General features: G+C 42.3%; 1 protein-coding gene across 2 annotated transcripts in view; it reads left to right on the top strand.

Annotated features, from left to right (window-relative positions):
- Positions 1-15,982, top strand: part of LOC138300066 (receptor-type tyrosine-protein phosphatase V-like) — a 573,371-nt gene that overhangs the window by 13,856 nt on the left and 543,533 nt on the right. The window lies entirely within an intron of this gene.

Here is a 15,982-nt window from a genome sequence, read left to right as displayed (position 1 = left end):
TAGTAAAGTTCTACCTTCATGTGGAATTAGTGTTATTCTGCTTAGCCAATTTGTGTATGTTGAAGAATCAAAAATCCGACAGGAATCAAAATGGGAAATTGCATTTTGGGACCCCTTTTTCATGGCTCCCGCTTGATGGATCTACATGAAACATGCCATTAGGCACCTAAAGTGGATGCCCTTTTTTTTTTTTTTAAAGTGTCATACAAATTAGTCAAACTGCATCAAAGTTAAGAAAACAAAAAGAAATGCTGACTCAAACATAATTACACTGGTGCTCCCAGTGCCAGTGTAAAATATACACTCAGGTGCTTTCATTTGCTTTTTTCCGTTCTGTGGCAAATATTGTTTTAGAAATGGCACAATTAAACCAGCCTTTTTATGAAGAGGAAAATTCTAATGAGATTAAAAGCATTAGGTCTGCTGCGTTTCCCCAAAAAGGCTTTCACCTTTAGCAGGATCCCTCTATTCTCCTCCATTACACCACCAGCCTGTGTGATGAAACTACCGCTTTGATGTGTAAAGGTACCTGTTACGTCTGACACTTTCTTGGAAATGGCCGTTCTCAGTTTTAGGCCTCTTTGCACTCATGCATGAAACATTCTCATCAAAGAATTGGAAAGAGTTCTGGTAGCATGGGGATCACTTTGTGTAGTACGAGTCCTTTCCTGAAAAAAGTGTATCCTTTACAAAGTGAATTTCTTAGTTCCTGAAATAGTATAGTATAAAGATTATTAAACAATTGAATACACCAGAAACCGGGCTACACCATGTTCTGAAATGGAACTTTTTTATGTCCAGTTGGAGTCTCCTGAATTAATTTCTGTCAGCTAAAAGTGGAAAGTAATCCTACAGTAAAGAATCCACTGCATTTACAAACTTTAATTAGAAAAGAGCTAATGCCAAAGACAAAGAGACGTCTTGATAGTCGTCAGCAATGCATGTATTGCAAAAGCTTGAAAAACATTACTAATAAAAAACGTAAGAGTGGTTCAGAGCTTGGTAAGTTTTCAAATGATGGGACCAAGTCCAAGCGTAGTAGTTTGAAAATTCAATGTTTTGTGTTTCTCATCTGCATCAGACAAGTAATATTTTCATGTGAATCATGTTGACCATGTGTTTTTTTAGCACTCCGTTTTTTCTCGTTGTTCCTTATCAACATTCATTACTATTTTTTCTATGATCATTTTTTTTCAACTCATTTATGTATCTACCTATAACTGTCAGGATACCATATATATATATATGTGTATATATATATATATATATATATATATATATCGCGCCCCTGAAATGTACAGTTTTCTTATCAATAATTTTATTGCAAACATTGCAGTGAAATCAGAAATGCCATACAAGATCTTATCAATGACATAATATGTGGAGTAATTAGCTGTGCATGACGAAGGCACGAGTTATAGTTACCTTAGGGCGTAAGTTATAGTTACTTGAATGAACTCTAATTATAACCTCTGACTTTCTATGGTTTTCTACGAGTAAATTCAGAACCTAAATATAACATCTCTGTAACCTTTTGTTTTTTTCTGTGAATTTCTATGTTTTTTTTAACATCAAGTAATTTTAATTACTATACATTATTCCAACCTCCGCTGCGCTCAGGCTTTGGGCCGTGCGCAGCGGGGGCTGGTCGCAAGGCCTGGCCTTGCAGCTAAGCCCTTATAACCACCCAACCCCCCACAACGCATGTCCTTTGGCCGTGCGCATGTTGGCCACAGGGCCTGTCTCTGTCAGTGGAAGTGTGAGTAGGTGCATGAGTGTCTGAGTGGGTGAATGGGTACATGAGCCTTTGAGTGTATGTATGAGTGTAAGAATACATGTTTGAATGAGTCTGTGTGTTTTTTTTTTCTTTCAAATTTTTTCATAATCGCAAATATTTTGCAAAAAACTAGAATTGTCACCTAAGACACAACTTTCTAGTCAGGTTGCGGTCAGCCAATTGCAATGCTTCTTTTCACACTCGTATTCGCAAAAATTTGGGAATTTCGCAATTAATCGAGGACAGAGATGTACACATTTATTTGCATTTAAATATCTCCTAAACTACTGAACAGATTTACACCAAATAACAAAAGAACAATCTGCCTACCGGCAGCTATCTTTCTGCCAAAGTTAAAGTTAGAGTTAATTCAAGTAACTATAACTAGTGCCCTAATGTAACTATTTTTTCTGGCAAATTTATTACTGCAAATATAACATTGATATTATCAAAGATGTCATGAGTGCCGTAATTTGTGGGTTAATTAGCAGTGCATGGTGAGGGCACAGGTTATAGTTACCTTTAGGGCGTGAGTTACAGTTACTTGACATAGCTCTAATTATAACAGGTGAATTTCTATAGTTTTGTGTGTTTTAAATGTGAGCCTAATTATGATGTCCTTGTAACCTTTTGATTTTTAAGTGAATTTCTATGGGGTTTTTTAAATTCTATATTTTTTTTTTTTTTTTTTTTTTTTAACTATTACGTCCCTCTAACCTTTGTTTTTTTCAGTGAATTTCAATGTTTTCATTAACATAGAGTAATTTTAATTACTGTATGTTAATCCAATCACCGCTATGCACGGCCGTGCATGGTGGCGGTGGGCCGCAGGGCCTTGCCTGGGGCCGAGCCCTGCGGCCAACCACCTATATCCACCCAACCTTGCACTGTGGGTTTAGCCATTGGACCTGGTGTGTGTGTGTGTGTGTGTGTGTGTGTGTGTGTGTGTGTGTGTGTGTGTGAGAGAGAGAGAGAGAGAGAGAGAGAGACTTTGATGAATTATATATTTAGAATGAGATATTTTTGGACAAATTTGAAAGAAAAGTGTATTTGTCATTTAAAATAAGTGAGATCACCTTTCAAAGTTAAGAGCAATTAAAGAAGGAAAATGACCACTGACACACCTCGAGTAAAACCCTCAACTTTTAGGATGAGGATCTGTGACCTTAATCTTTTTAGGTTATAGGTCACTCTATACTGTGATGCTTCCAGACATACCTACGACAGTCAACCCACACGTAGTTGAAAAGAAACCTGAATGTTCATCACTATGAAAGATTAAAAGTCAAAATACTCGTAAATAAATGCACTGCCAAGCGATACTAGAATATGAACCTTCAGCCTACTGAGCGACAGCACAAAACCTTGACCATTACATTTGTACCAAACATCTTGCTAGTCTGTCTCTTTGAAGTCATTGCATGGAGGGACCATTGTAATGGCAGTCTCTCTCTCTCTCTCTCTCTCTCTGCCATCTCATTATGGATGGAAGAGAGAGAGAAGGAGAGGAACAGAGAGAGAGAGAGAGAGAGAGAGAGAGAGAGAGAGAGAGAGAGAGAGAGAGAGTTTGAGTGAGTAACAGGACTGCAGAGGGGCCTCAAGGCCCCGTGGTCATAGCCTGCTCGCAATGTCGTGCAGGAGCCTGCATTGCTCCCAGAAGCAGGAAGCTGCTTTAAATAGCAGCTCTTGCTTGCTGGAGCAATGTTTTCATCTGTTTCCCTGCAAGCATATTTGCATGCAGTGAAACAGATGAAAACTTCACTTTCTGCAAGTGAGAAATGTTTGGCAGCTCTCACTTACAGAAAATGAAGTGTTTGCTCTGACTTGGCGGGAGTTGTTAAAGCTCCAGCCAAGTCAGAGCACACGACTATGTCCTGGGGGTGGGCACCATGGGACAAAGCAGGAGCCAGACCTGGTGGGTGTCAGACCCCAGGGCCATCATTGGTTGCTTGAGGGGGGCCGGGCAGCCCCCTCCAACTCTAATTGTCCTAGGGAGGTTGTAGTCCCTGGGGCTGGGGGTTCAAAACGGACCCCCTAAGTTATTTAAATTTAGCCCTGGGGACTTGGCAGCCCTGTGTCTGCAGGGGAGTGAGCACTCACCCCCATATTTATTTTCAAAATCTGCCCCAGGGAGGTGAAGGTCCCCATTGCTGCGGGAGGCCAGATGGCCCCCCACATTTCCTCACAAACTGTGCCTGGGGAGGTGGCAGTCCCTGGGGCTGCATGGGGGGCAAGTGCCCCCCACATTTAATTTCAAAATCTGACCCAAGAAGGTGGCTGTCCCTAGGGCTGTGGGGCATTGGGAAGCCCTCAACATTTATTTACTATGAAGCTTTGGGGAGGTGTCAGTCCCCAGGGCTGCGGAGGAATTGTGCAGACCCCTCATTCAATTTGTTTAAAGCCCCAGGGAGGTGGCGCTCCTCAGGGCTGCTTTGGTGGCAGGCAGCCCCCAGCATTGAAAATGGCAATGCACCTCGGACCTGGCCCAATCAGGCTGCATTTAAAGCACAAAAGCCGCAGCTCCTGCTGAAAATTGTTTTTAAAAATACTTTTTTGCTCTTGGGGGTTCTTTCAGGGACCCAACCACCAGAGTTAAGGGGTCAGGGTGACTCTACCCTGGCCCCTTTTGTTTTTTTTCATACTTTTTTTTTTTTCATGAGTCCCACATGGCTGCCAAAACTTCCTTGTTGAAGTGTTGGCAGCGAATCATATCTCAGCAGGAGATCAGGAAAGGTTTGTGGTGCCTTGGCGTCCCTATATATACAAATTAGTATTTTTAAAAACAAATATTTTAAAACTACTGAACAGATTTGCATAAAATAATAAAAAGGGGGCTTTCTGCACCAAGAGCTACCTTTCTGCCAATTTTGGTGCAATTCTGTCCAGTGGTTCGGGCTGTAGTCCTGTTCAAAATCAATATGGGGATTAATGTGGGAAACTCACCTTTTTTGACCCCACCCCTTTTCTCCTACTTGACGACACCCAGAAACTTTTCACACACCAGCTGACGTAAGCGTCAAATTTTTTGGGAACATTTTGTGAATATTCATCAAAGATATGTGCAAGTAAAAAAATGTTATTTCCACAGAAACTAGGTCCTAACTATAACTGCCAACTTGTGTGTGTGTGTGTGTGTGTGTGTATATATATATATATATATATATATATATATATATATGTGCTTGGTCAGTTTTTAATTGTCCTATATTTTAGAAGCCCCAATGAGCATTTTTGGTAAAAGTGTTCCAGTATATCACCATTTTATGACTTGTGCGCAAGCGAAATGTGACGTCATATGTCTGTGCAGGAGCTGGGATATCAGTTATCTGTTCATGAGAAAATACACCACTTCATGAGGAAGGAATCACCGTTGTTCTTCACAGGCCAATGGATTTTTTATGGTTACTGGGATTTATCAGGAGCTGTACTGTTTATTAAATTGACATCACAATCTCTAGTCCATTTTCAGTCAATAATGAGAGTTTGGTATGAGGTAAAGGGTTTTATTCATCAAATCTCTTAGTATTTCATCTTTACTAGAATCAGCATATATATTAATCAATATCAGTCATTAGGTTTGTCAGTAATCTAAAGGAGTCATCAATAAATAATAATAAATGCATTGAAGTGTGTTCCATAAAGGAAAGAATCCCTAATCTAGGAATGGGAATGAAGTGGTGTCTGTCTCAAAAACCCATAAAGAGTTCTGATTCAAGAGAGAGATCATAAGCATAAAGCTTCAGCATCAAAAATTAGTTCAATAATCAATCAAAGCACAACTTCTCATGAAGAGAGGTTCAAGAAACTTGGTAACATTTCCAGCGTAGACAAAGGTCTAGGTTTGTGGGAGAAGGGGAAGCAAGAGTTTCACCTACTCTAGGAACAGACACTATTATAGACAGACAAAATGCAAGTTCATGTTGTTTCTTCTATCTTCAGTTGACCAATCAGATTTCAATGCTTTCGTAGGAAATGGATCTCTCCTCGCCTTCTCACCTGGATCACAGTAACTTTAAATGGCAGCTTTCAAGACCTCAACTATTTCTTATCAAATAACTGTTTAGTATAGTTTTCTCATGACTCATTCTACTGTTCAAAAGTACTTTTCCATGTGTGGACTTTCATATCTGTCTTTGGTAGACAGTTGTATTACTGGTTTTGAAAGGGCAGGCTGTTTGGAAAATATAGGAGACTTTGCTGGGTAAACAGTTTTTTTTTTTCTTGTTTTTTTAAACATTACTATCACGATCCTTTTGAAAATCTGCAAATTACTATTTAAAAAAAAAAAGAATTTTACTAATTTTTTTTAATAAAAGGAATGAAGTTATATTTGCCTCTAACCTTGTTTTTGTCAATGGATAGGTCTTCAGCTGCAGATGGATTGTCAGTCAAGACGTTAAGGTTTAAAATGTCACTGGGTGATATTGTTTCAATTTCTGCTTCTTAATCCGTATCATGTTTTTTAATCTCAGTACAGATGAGTGCTAGCACAGTGACTTTTTTGAATGTACGTTTACTAATTTGTGTAGATTTGATTTTTGAACTGAAGGCTTGTAATCAATGTTTATCTGTTTTTTTTTTTTTTTAAATCTACAAGAAGAGACTGTTGGAGTGTTGGATCAAGTAAGGGGGCTCAAGTGAATGAATCCTTGGCATTGTCAATCTCTTTTTGAACCCATTTGATCAGGAAATTTAGGTTGCTCATGTGTTTTTTTATCAGTTGACACCATTAATTCATGCTTTTTTTCCAAAAGTATAGATTGATTTTCCTGAATGAGCAGTTGTTTAGACAGCACCCTCATCATTACATTTAGAGCGGCTGGCATTTCAACCCACGGGCTGTATTATAGAAAGTGGTTTGAGGGCATATGTGCCCACTTTGTGTGCCACTGGGGCAGCTTGGTATTACAGAAGGGGCAGTTGACACTTTTGCGGCCCCTTCTGTAGTATTATTAGAGCTGGCATACATGTAGTGCCAGCTCTATCTCGAGAGGGTGTTCCCTCATTTGCACAACCCCATGCAAAAGAGAGAATCTCCTTATTATGGATACTAGTGCAAAGCCAAAGAAGCAGTCCGGAAGCTCGCAGTCAGTGCGCCCTGTGATGGCACCCCTCTAGAGTGGGTGAAGGGGGTCGACAGGGAGGGAGAGGCTTTGCTAGTAGATCCTCATCTGGAATATGTTTGACCTAAATCATATTGTTTTCTCATGAGTCCAATTTCTTTATTAAGTGGACTTGGAGATTTGCTGCTATTTCATGTATCAAGTGTGCCTCCTGCCATTGGGGAAGCAATACTATGGTTATTTTAAATTGCAGTTTGCCTTGGATTTTTACTTCTAATCACTTGATTTTAGTAATCGTGAGGGTAGTTCCTTTAACGCGCGCTAAGTGTGTGGAAGTAGTGCGTCTGCAGCTATATCTCTACTTTTGCATTTGGATTTTGGCCCCTTGATGTTGAGTAGTTGCATTGTTTTATGAAGTCTGGCCCCCCTCAGATGCTTTTCTAGTAAGTTTAGGCAAAAGGACTTATGAAATGATTTGCTCCACGTATTTTGGTTTTATGGATTAACAATGTTATGAATTTCAATAACGACCACTGTAATGCAGTACTCTAGGACCCCTTTGGCGTGGGTGAGGAAAAATGATCTCTCTCTGGGATAACAGATTTGCTCCTAGCTTTGGTATGATTCTGATGATACTTTTTGGAGAGCTCGATGTCAAATATACTGAGTTTGAATTCAAGGTTGAGTCAATGTAGGTTCTCGTTGCTTAATTTGTAAAACAAGTGCTGGGACTCAAACCTTCGCTCAGAAGCTGCGGCTGGCGCTGCAACTGATTGTTCAAGGCTGTGAAATCTTGATTCCCGTTCATGTGTCTTTAATCTTTCAGCAAACAATCCCTGTCCCTCAAAGACACTCCCGCGCGCTCTTTTTCGTCCATGCCTTCTCTCTTTGTCACTGCTTTTGCATGTTTCTATTTCTCCTTCTTTCTCCCTTTTATGTTTTTCTTTCACTGTGTCAAAATCTGATGAGGAAAAATAAGCTCCTATGGGCTCCACCTGCATCCACAAGTTCCCCAGAGATAACTTCACTTTTCTTCACGTTTCTTTTGTGCGCGCTTGACCTGCAAACTCCACCAGCACCGCGCGCCTCTCCTGCACGGCCCGGCTTCCTTCCCACACCCCTCCCAGCACACCGCCTACGATGATATCAGCCCACACCCAGGTTCAACTCCTTGACCGAGAAAGGGAAAGAGAAAGCTGGCGTGGCTCGTGCAACCGGGGTAGGGAGGTACACAAAGCAGCAGGGGCACAGAGGTACCGGGGAACAAAGTCTCCCCTAGAGGCAGGACAGGAGCATGCTAGCAATTTCGGCAGGGAGCCCCCATACGGCAAAGCCTTCATGCAGCATAGCGCTACTGCTTGTCTGCCAAGGTTTCAGCCTGCTATGTGTGACATTTTTATAACTTCAGTGTAATTATGAGTGACATTTCAACGACTATTGAATGAATACTCTTTCACGAGCAAAATCAAGCAATGAAGACAAGGGAAACATGGAACAACATTTACCACTGTGAACATTGGTGGTGGGACATCTAGGGGGGCTGGGCTACTGGGAGAGTTGCAAATTAGGTTATGATAATAAGATAAGTATTCTTCATTCAGACACCGTCACTCATTATTCATGAAAATGTTATTGCAAATGTCACACGTATGTATGAAAATGTTATTGCAAATGTCACACGTATGTATGCGAACGCCACTAGAGAAATGTTACACACTGAACTGAAACTTGGCAACAATTCTTTGGAAGGACTGCAGTTTTGTCGTCAGGCAGTGCTCGGCTTGTACTACAAACTCGTACCGTTTCCTAGTCATAATTCTGGCGCCTAGGGCGTGCTTTGACTCCCGTGTTTATACTATGTAGTATTAAGTCAAAGAATAACGTGGGACCAGGGTTTGCGACAGGACCTGTTCCAGAAAGAAGCACCCATCGCATCACGTGCACGCCACCTCCATGTGAGGCCGTGTGTAAAGCAATAATTGTAGTGGGCTGTGCCACTGCCATGTCATCACATGCATGCATGCATGCATGCATCCATCAATCCTATGCAGATGAGAGGCGAAGTGTTCTTCTGGTAGAAGCCAGAGCTGAGTGTGGGCATTGGTATGGGTTCTTTAGGTGAGAGCACCGTTACCTCTGTTCTGTAGGGTATCCTTGAGGATCACTCTGTACTGCTGATGCCACCCAGAACAGGGTTGTCCTCCCGCTGCGCCTTCTGCTATAGGCACACTCTGATTCTTACTGGTCACATGGCCGTGACAGCCACAATGCCACTAGTCTGGGCGGTTGTGGTAGGGAAAAACAAAACAATTCCTGGTGCTGCTGCTTGCTCCAGTCATGCCGCTATGAGAGCTTGGCTGTTCCTGGTAAACAACACAAAGATCCAGGACCCACTTGAGGTGTGGACCCTTAACTTCAGGCTGTTTGTCCAGTAGTCACCGGTTGACCCAATGCCACATGTGAGTCTGAAAGGGCCCAGACCACGACTGCCAACTTGTTTTTACTGCACAAAATCGGTGTATACAATGTATCCAAGTACAAAAGACGGGGCTGGCCCAGTTCATCATTGCAACAAGTGAGGTCTCCCAGGCCAAACCAGGAGACCATTAACATGTGAATTGCTGAGCGGGCAGACCACTGAGCAGTACACAGTAAGCGACACACGGGCTGCTTTTATAAAAGCAGAGCACCTCATTGAGCCCACGGTGTTAGAAGGAGCTCTGTAAGCATAACTAATGCATTTTAGTGTGGTGATGCGCTCGTCAGCGCAAAAAATGTGTTAGTCTAACACAAGATGCTGGCACCCAGCAGGGCTGCTACTGCAGGTTCAAAGAGCGAGCAGTTCCGCCAATGGTGCTTCCTGGGGCTACAAAATGTTACAATGAGGTGCAAGGTACCACCAGCAGCCTCTGAATCACTTGGGCCATTGAAATTCTAGGGACACTCGGGTTACATCAAGCTTCAGCCTCGGACACAGAACCAACAGGCTCTTCTCTAGGGGTTGGTCCTCTGCTTCACTCTGGCACATTTTGTTTGTCCATGTCCATGAAAAAAGCCCCTGTATTCGGACTACTAAGTCTAGATTTTGAGGTTAGACACTCAATACATTTCTTTGTTACTATGCTGAATGTTAGTCTAGACTAGCTACTGTTTGAAAAATAAAGAAATGGTGAAAACACTCTGACTGTAAAGTCTCGGGCGCACTCAAGTCTCTTCTCCTGGCAATTACTTTTCCCTTGACACATCCTATTGTAATAGCGTTTTTATTCAGGAAACTGAAGCAAATCCATTTTTTTGTGTCCCTGAATACGCTCCAGACAATCGTGTCTCTTAGGCTAGGCAGGAGATGTGCTTTCAGATATTAACCAAACTCGGTGTCTGTCCCTTTTGCTAGTAGTAGCAAAAAAATCCACTAAATATATCTGCTACTTTTACTGGATCTTCTATTAGAGCTGCCTGAGGTTTTGTCTGACCTGGCTGCATTCCTAGCAGTTTAGGTGGAGCTTCGAGACCTGTTGTGTTCTCTTTGTGTGCTCTGAACACTCCCACTGCTTTGAATTCTTTTGTTTCAGTGCCCTTTAAAAATCCTTGCTTTCTAGTGGTATTTGTTCCCATTTGTCCCTCCTTTTCTTAGTTTGTTCCGTCCCATGGATCAGACAGTCAGGACTTGTAGCCTTCCACTTGGGTGCATTTAGACTTGTCTTGACACTACTTTTATCTTTTTATTTCTGCAGGCCACACGGGAAGTCTGTCTGGTAGCACAGCTGCCCCCCACTCTGTGTCGCCGCAGACTGCCCCTTGTGTGCGCTGGGCTCAGACCAACCTCTGTTGCTTCCTCTGGTTTGCTGCTCCTGTTTGAGGAAAGGCTCTTCTTGTACATGACCTGCAGCAAGTACTGATGTTAATTGTGCTCGTGGAAAATGGCTAAAGGTTTAGCATGAGAAACCCATTCACCCTTACATCCTCTGAGGCTCAGGCTTCAATCCATTTAGAGCATATGACACCCCTCCTGCTCTGCCAATAACACCCGCCTAATCCCGGCACATGCCACCAGCCACTACAGTAATCCTTCCCCTTCCACACAAAGTTTTTCAAAAAACCTTCTAAAGCAGCCCAAGCTGTTAATAAAGAAGGTCGTACGTCGCAGGCACAGGGCAGTGTGGCAAAGAGGAAGCTTCGCCCAGCCGCAACAAAACTCCATGCAAAGGAAATCAACAAACAGAAAGAAAGTGACATCTGCCACATTACTGCGGTAAAGTAAAGTTCAGAGTATAGAAACCGGCAAGGAGAGAGAGGAACCTGGCAGCTTCTCTCACGTCTTGAAGTTTGGATCCTTGGCACCGGCTGGAGTGCTGCTGCCCCTCTGGCAGCCAGCGAAGCCTCAGTCTCTGCAGGGACCCTGGATGCTCCAACCAGAGGAGAGGAGATGCCCACCAGAGGAATCGCCTATGGCAGGTTCAGGAGCCCAGGGGCTCCTCCTACTCTGCTCTTGAGGAACATCTCACCCCCTCCCTAATGGTTTCAAACCTTAGGAATGAATGTGTGTAAGTGGCCTCTTGCCCTGTGTTTACAGAAATGTCCGCAGGAGAAGTCAGTTGTATTTGTTTCTGTCACTGGAGCATATTACACTTTCACCTTAGAGAAAAGCATCCAACACTGAAGAACGTTTTCACGTTATGTCCACTTGGCTTGTGTTTCCTGTTTTCAGGAGTGAGTGATTTATTTAGTCCGTTTTGTTCTTTCCATTCCGATTCCTGTTCATTCCATTTTGAATTCAATGACATGATGATAACAAGTCAATCAACAAAGTGGGGTAAATGGGCTACTTATTTGTTTTTTTAAAAACTCAGAACCTTTGATTTACCTTTGACCATCAAATAGGCGCTTATAATGACACTCTCTGGATAATAACTTAATTTGACATTTCCCTCCCAAGTGAATGTCCTGGTCATCTGATGACTTTTCAGTCAACAGCAATTTGCATGCTACGACTTGAAGGCTCAGTCTTATAGCAAACACAAAACTACAAGTCCCGTCATGCGAAGTTATTTTGGCTTCTTTTAATGCTAAATCCTCTAACAGACATTGGGATAATGAAGCAATGGGGTTATGTTGTCAGTCTTGCATCTTTATAAAAATGAACAGTTAAACAGCAGCTAATAAGTACAGTTTTTTTAAATTACCAGGGCACTAGTCAACACTTGGTGTTTGAATGCACAAAATCATACTCATTAATCAGCATATATCTGTGAACGACCGGAGAAAGTGCACAGGAAATTGCCTGCCACACTTGCCCTGAAGACTTTGAACTTAAAGTCTGCCTGCTCTGTTGTGATAAAGAAGTGGGTCTGGGAATAAGGCCCCAGAGCTCGCTTTGGCAGCATTCTTGTCTGGACTGAGGTTTCAAATGCCAAATTGAAGAGCAGCCACAGATGGGCCACCAGTGGCCCTTTCTCGTGTGTGACACCTACAGCCAGTCCTGGCTCTGTAGTCCACAACACGTGTGATTTGCAGTGAGTAGTTTCACACATATCTTGAGGACACTTGAAAACTATTAAGTTTTGTGTTGCATGAATTGTGTTGCCAAGGGTTTTAGAAGTACGAAGAATGTTTATGACCCTACAATAATGGAAAATAAAGTTGAAGATTGCTGTAGAGCAGTGGTTCCCAACCTTTTTATTTCTGTGGACCCCCACTTTAACATTAATGGAACCCAGGGACCCCCACAGAATCATCATTGGAATCTGGGGGCCCTCGCATGAGCCATTAGTGGAGGCTAGGGACCTAATTTGTCATTATTTGTTAATATTTTTGAACTTTCCAAGCTCTCGCGGACCCCCTGAGAAGGCTTCACAGACCCCCTGAGAAGGCTTCACAGACCCCCAGGGGTCCCCGGACCACAGTTTGGGAACCACTGCTGTAGAGGTATCACTTCCACTTTTTAGTTTAAAAGATATAGCTAATCATCTGCTAGTACGAAATCCAACCTTTTAGGTGCCTCAGTTCCACAAGTATCTGTTCCAGTCTAAGATGTTTTTTTTCCATTCTCACATTAGTACGTTTGTTGAGTGCATCATCAATTCAGGACTACAAGTCCCACAATTCAAAGAACTGGATGCAGTACTCCTTCAAAACCTGGGAAGCTTGCGGGGTTAACAGAGCCCACTACAATGTTACCAGATGATGCCATTTCAGGCCACTTCTCCAGATTCTGGTGGATTCTGTGTTATTGGGCAGTCGTGGCAAGTTTCAGCTGTTGTATGTGGTTTCAAGGGCTGAGTTCCTACTGATCGAAATGCCATGAGCCTCCTAATCGTGATTTAACTTTCAAGTGGAAGAGATTAAGAGGTTAATGCATGCCTTAATTTGAAGGACGTCATTTAGGGGTTGCAGCTGCACCCCCAGGCTTGCCCCTTGCGACCCCTGGCATTGCCTTTGCGACCCTTGGAGTCAGAGGTAGTAAAATCAGTACCAGGAGCACACAGGCAAGTCGTCCTTATGGACGTCGGTTGGGGCACCACTTTCTTTGTTTTCTGTCAGTATTTTATTACAGTAAAAGTGACTAATATATTATTCACTATTATTGTAATCAAAATGGAGTACAATTTGTTGGATTATGACCCTCTCTGGAGGCCGAAGTAATTAAAAATACTTTTAAATGTCTGTTGTCTACGGGCTTGAGGGTGAGAGTCTATGTGAGAGAGGGAGAGAGTGTATGCGCGAATGTATGTGTAAGCATGTGTGTGAGTAAACGTAAAGGTCAAATGGGGAGTGATGTTACTTCCGCTGCCCCTGATCTTATGACAAATTGATGTTCAATGCATAATTTGAGGCTCAGACCTTAAACTCTACTAATCAAAATCACCTAGAACATGGAGCTTCTCACCTCCTATAACCAAAGTGTGGGAGTACAATAACCTTGATGGAGTTTATTACATGCAGTACTACTTTCAGCTAAATACAGAAACTGACTTTCTTTGTAGGATAAAGCCCCTTTGGAATTCTTCTGCAGATAATCCTCCACGTCGCTATGGTTGCCACCCATACAATATTATGGTTTCTTTCCGTTTTAAGATTCTGTAAGTGCCACACGTTGGTTCTTTGATATAGATGTTCATAAAATTCTCTGTATTCTTTTTTTAGCCTGCCAATTGTGCATATCGTGGATCAAAAAATCTCTTACACAGTTCTCAGTTACTTTTGATGTGATTTCGTCATGTTTATGCTGTTTCAACTTTGTCTAAAACTCGGAAAAATGCAGGTGTTGTTGATTTTTCATAATTATTTCACCAGCTATGACTTGCAAATTCAGGCTTAGCTTCTGAAATGGTGGTGCGTGTTTCAGTAGCTTGTACATTCCAGGATTTTTAGAGTGCATTCTGGGACTTCTTGTCCTGTTTAGTCCATTTTAACAGTTTCAGGATGCAAAGCAAACACCTGGACTGGATGACCTTTTCATATATGAACCTGGAAAACATGAAAGCTCTTCCATCTTCCACCCATCTCTTAATACTTTTGCTTATACATTGCCTGACCCTTACACCTCTTCCTTCCCCTTGATTGCCTATTAATGTCACCGCACTAGAATAATAGGCTACATAGTGACTGATCTCTTTGCCTTAACGTTCTGATCCGTTTCTAATGTTTGCTAATGGTGTCCCCTGTGATCTCCCATCTTTTTATTGTGTTCCCTCTTAGTATACACCTGGGATGGAATTGGTAACTAGCGTCACCGGAGAGAGGGGTCCTGTTTATGTTGCTCACATATCTGTGCTTTCCGTGTCTTGGTACTTACTGCCTCTGGCATATAGTCCCACATCTGCTTTGTAGAGTAGCCTGGAGTATGTGTAAGACTACTTTTTCTTCTCGTTACTAGACAGGTGTACTCCTTCCCTTGCATTATTTTTGTGCGTGCTCTTTGTAAATGTAACTTCAAAAATCAGTCAAGAAAAAACACAATAAGGAATTCGGAGAGTGTATTTTCAAACGTAAACACTCGTGCCCCTCCCTCTCAGATGAGCTGCCTACACAGGCTAATGAGAACACTGGAGATCACCATGTGGCAGTCACTGGGCAGTGGGAGGACCCCAGATCTCCCCGCCCTGGCACCAGACTTCCACCCCACCTCTCTTCCTTCTGAGCGTCATAAGGAATCAATTGCCAGCAGGAACGGGGAACCACCAAAAGGGGAACAGTAGTCAGGCATGTCTAAGTCACACATGTGGGAGCAGGCTATGAATGGGGTTGGCAGCGTCGCGTCTGACCATAGCGCCTTCATGCACAATAAAAATGTTGTCTCAATGCACCCCATACATCGCAAAAGATCAAAATGTATCTAGAATCATTTTATAGACCTTATAGCAGTTCATTAGATGCCTCAAGCCCCACGCAACTACAATTATATCCAGTGGAAACTGTTCACAAATTGCATACTGGAACTTACTCCTAGGCTGCCAGTGAAAGCTAAAGAATATCTTCAATTAGAGCAAAGTCATGGGCCTGATCCCTGCCGAACTTACATGATTGCCATCGCAATACATCAAACCATAGAAGCCCGATGCTGTTGAAATGTGAGTGATCCAGTTTCGACATCTATGTCTCAGGGCCTGATTTAGGTCTTGGCGGAGGGGAATACACTGCTACAAATGTGACCGCTATCCCGTCCGCCTTATTACGATCTCATGATATCATATTGGTGATCGCAATAAGGTGACCTGGACATCAGTCATATTTGTGACTGAGTATTCCCTCCATCAAGACCTAAATCAGGCCCCCAGTCTTCGAGGATAGTTTTTTTTCTGTTTCGTCATTCTCACACACGACTCAATCCTCGGAGTCATGTGCTGAGAGGGAGATTCCTATAAGAAGACATAAAATGTGTGCCTATTCCTGAACTAGTATCTTCTGCAGTATTCTCTTTTCTCTCTGTTTTATTGTGCCATACTTTTGACCATGTGTAACATTGAATTATTTTTTAAAATGTCAGTTTTTAAATATGTAAATGTGTACCATTTAAGTGCATGATCTTTCTCATTCGTCTTTTCTCTAAGGTTATTATTTTATTCCTAATAATTTAAATCTATGAATTTAGTTGTTTTTGTGTGGTTAAAATATGTCTAATGGTTCTGTTCTTCTTAGTTTG

This window comes from Pleurodeles waltl, chromosome 6 (genome assembly GCF_031143425.1).
Source record: "Pleurodeles waltl isolate 20211129_DDA chromosome 6, aPleWal1.hap1.20221129, whole genome shotgun sequence".
Lineage (NCBI taxonomy): Eukaryota > Metazoa > Chordata > Amphibia > Caudata > Salamandridae > Pleurodeles > Pleurodeles waltl.
This window is presented reverse-complemented; position numbering and strand designations above follow the sequence as displayed.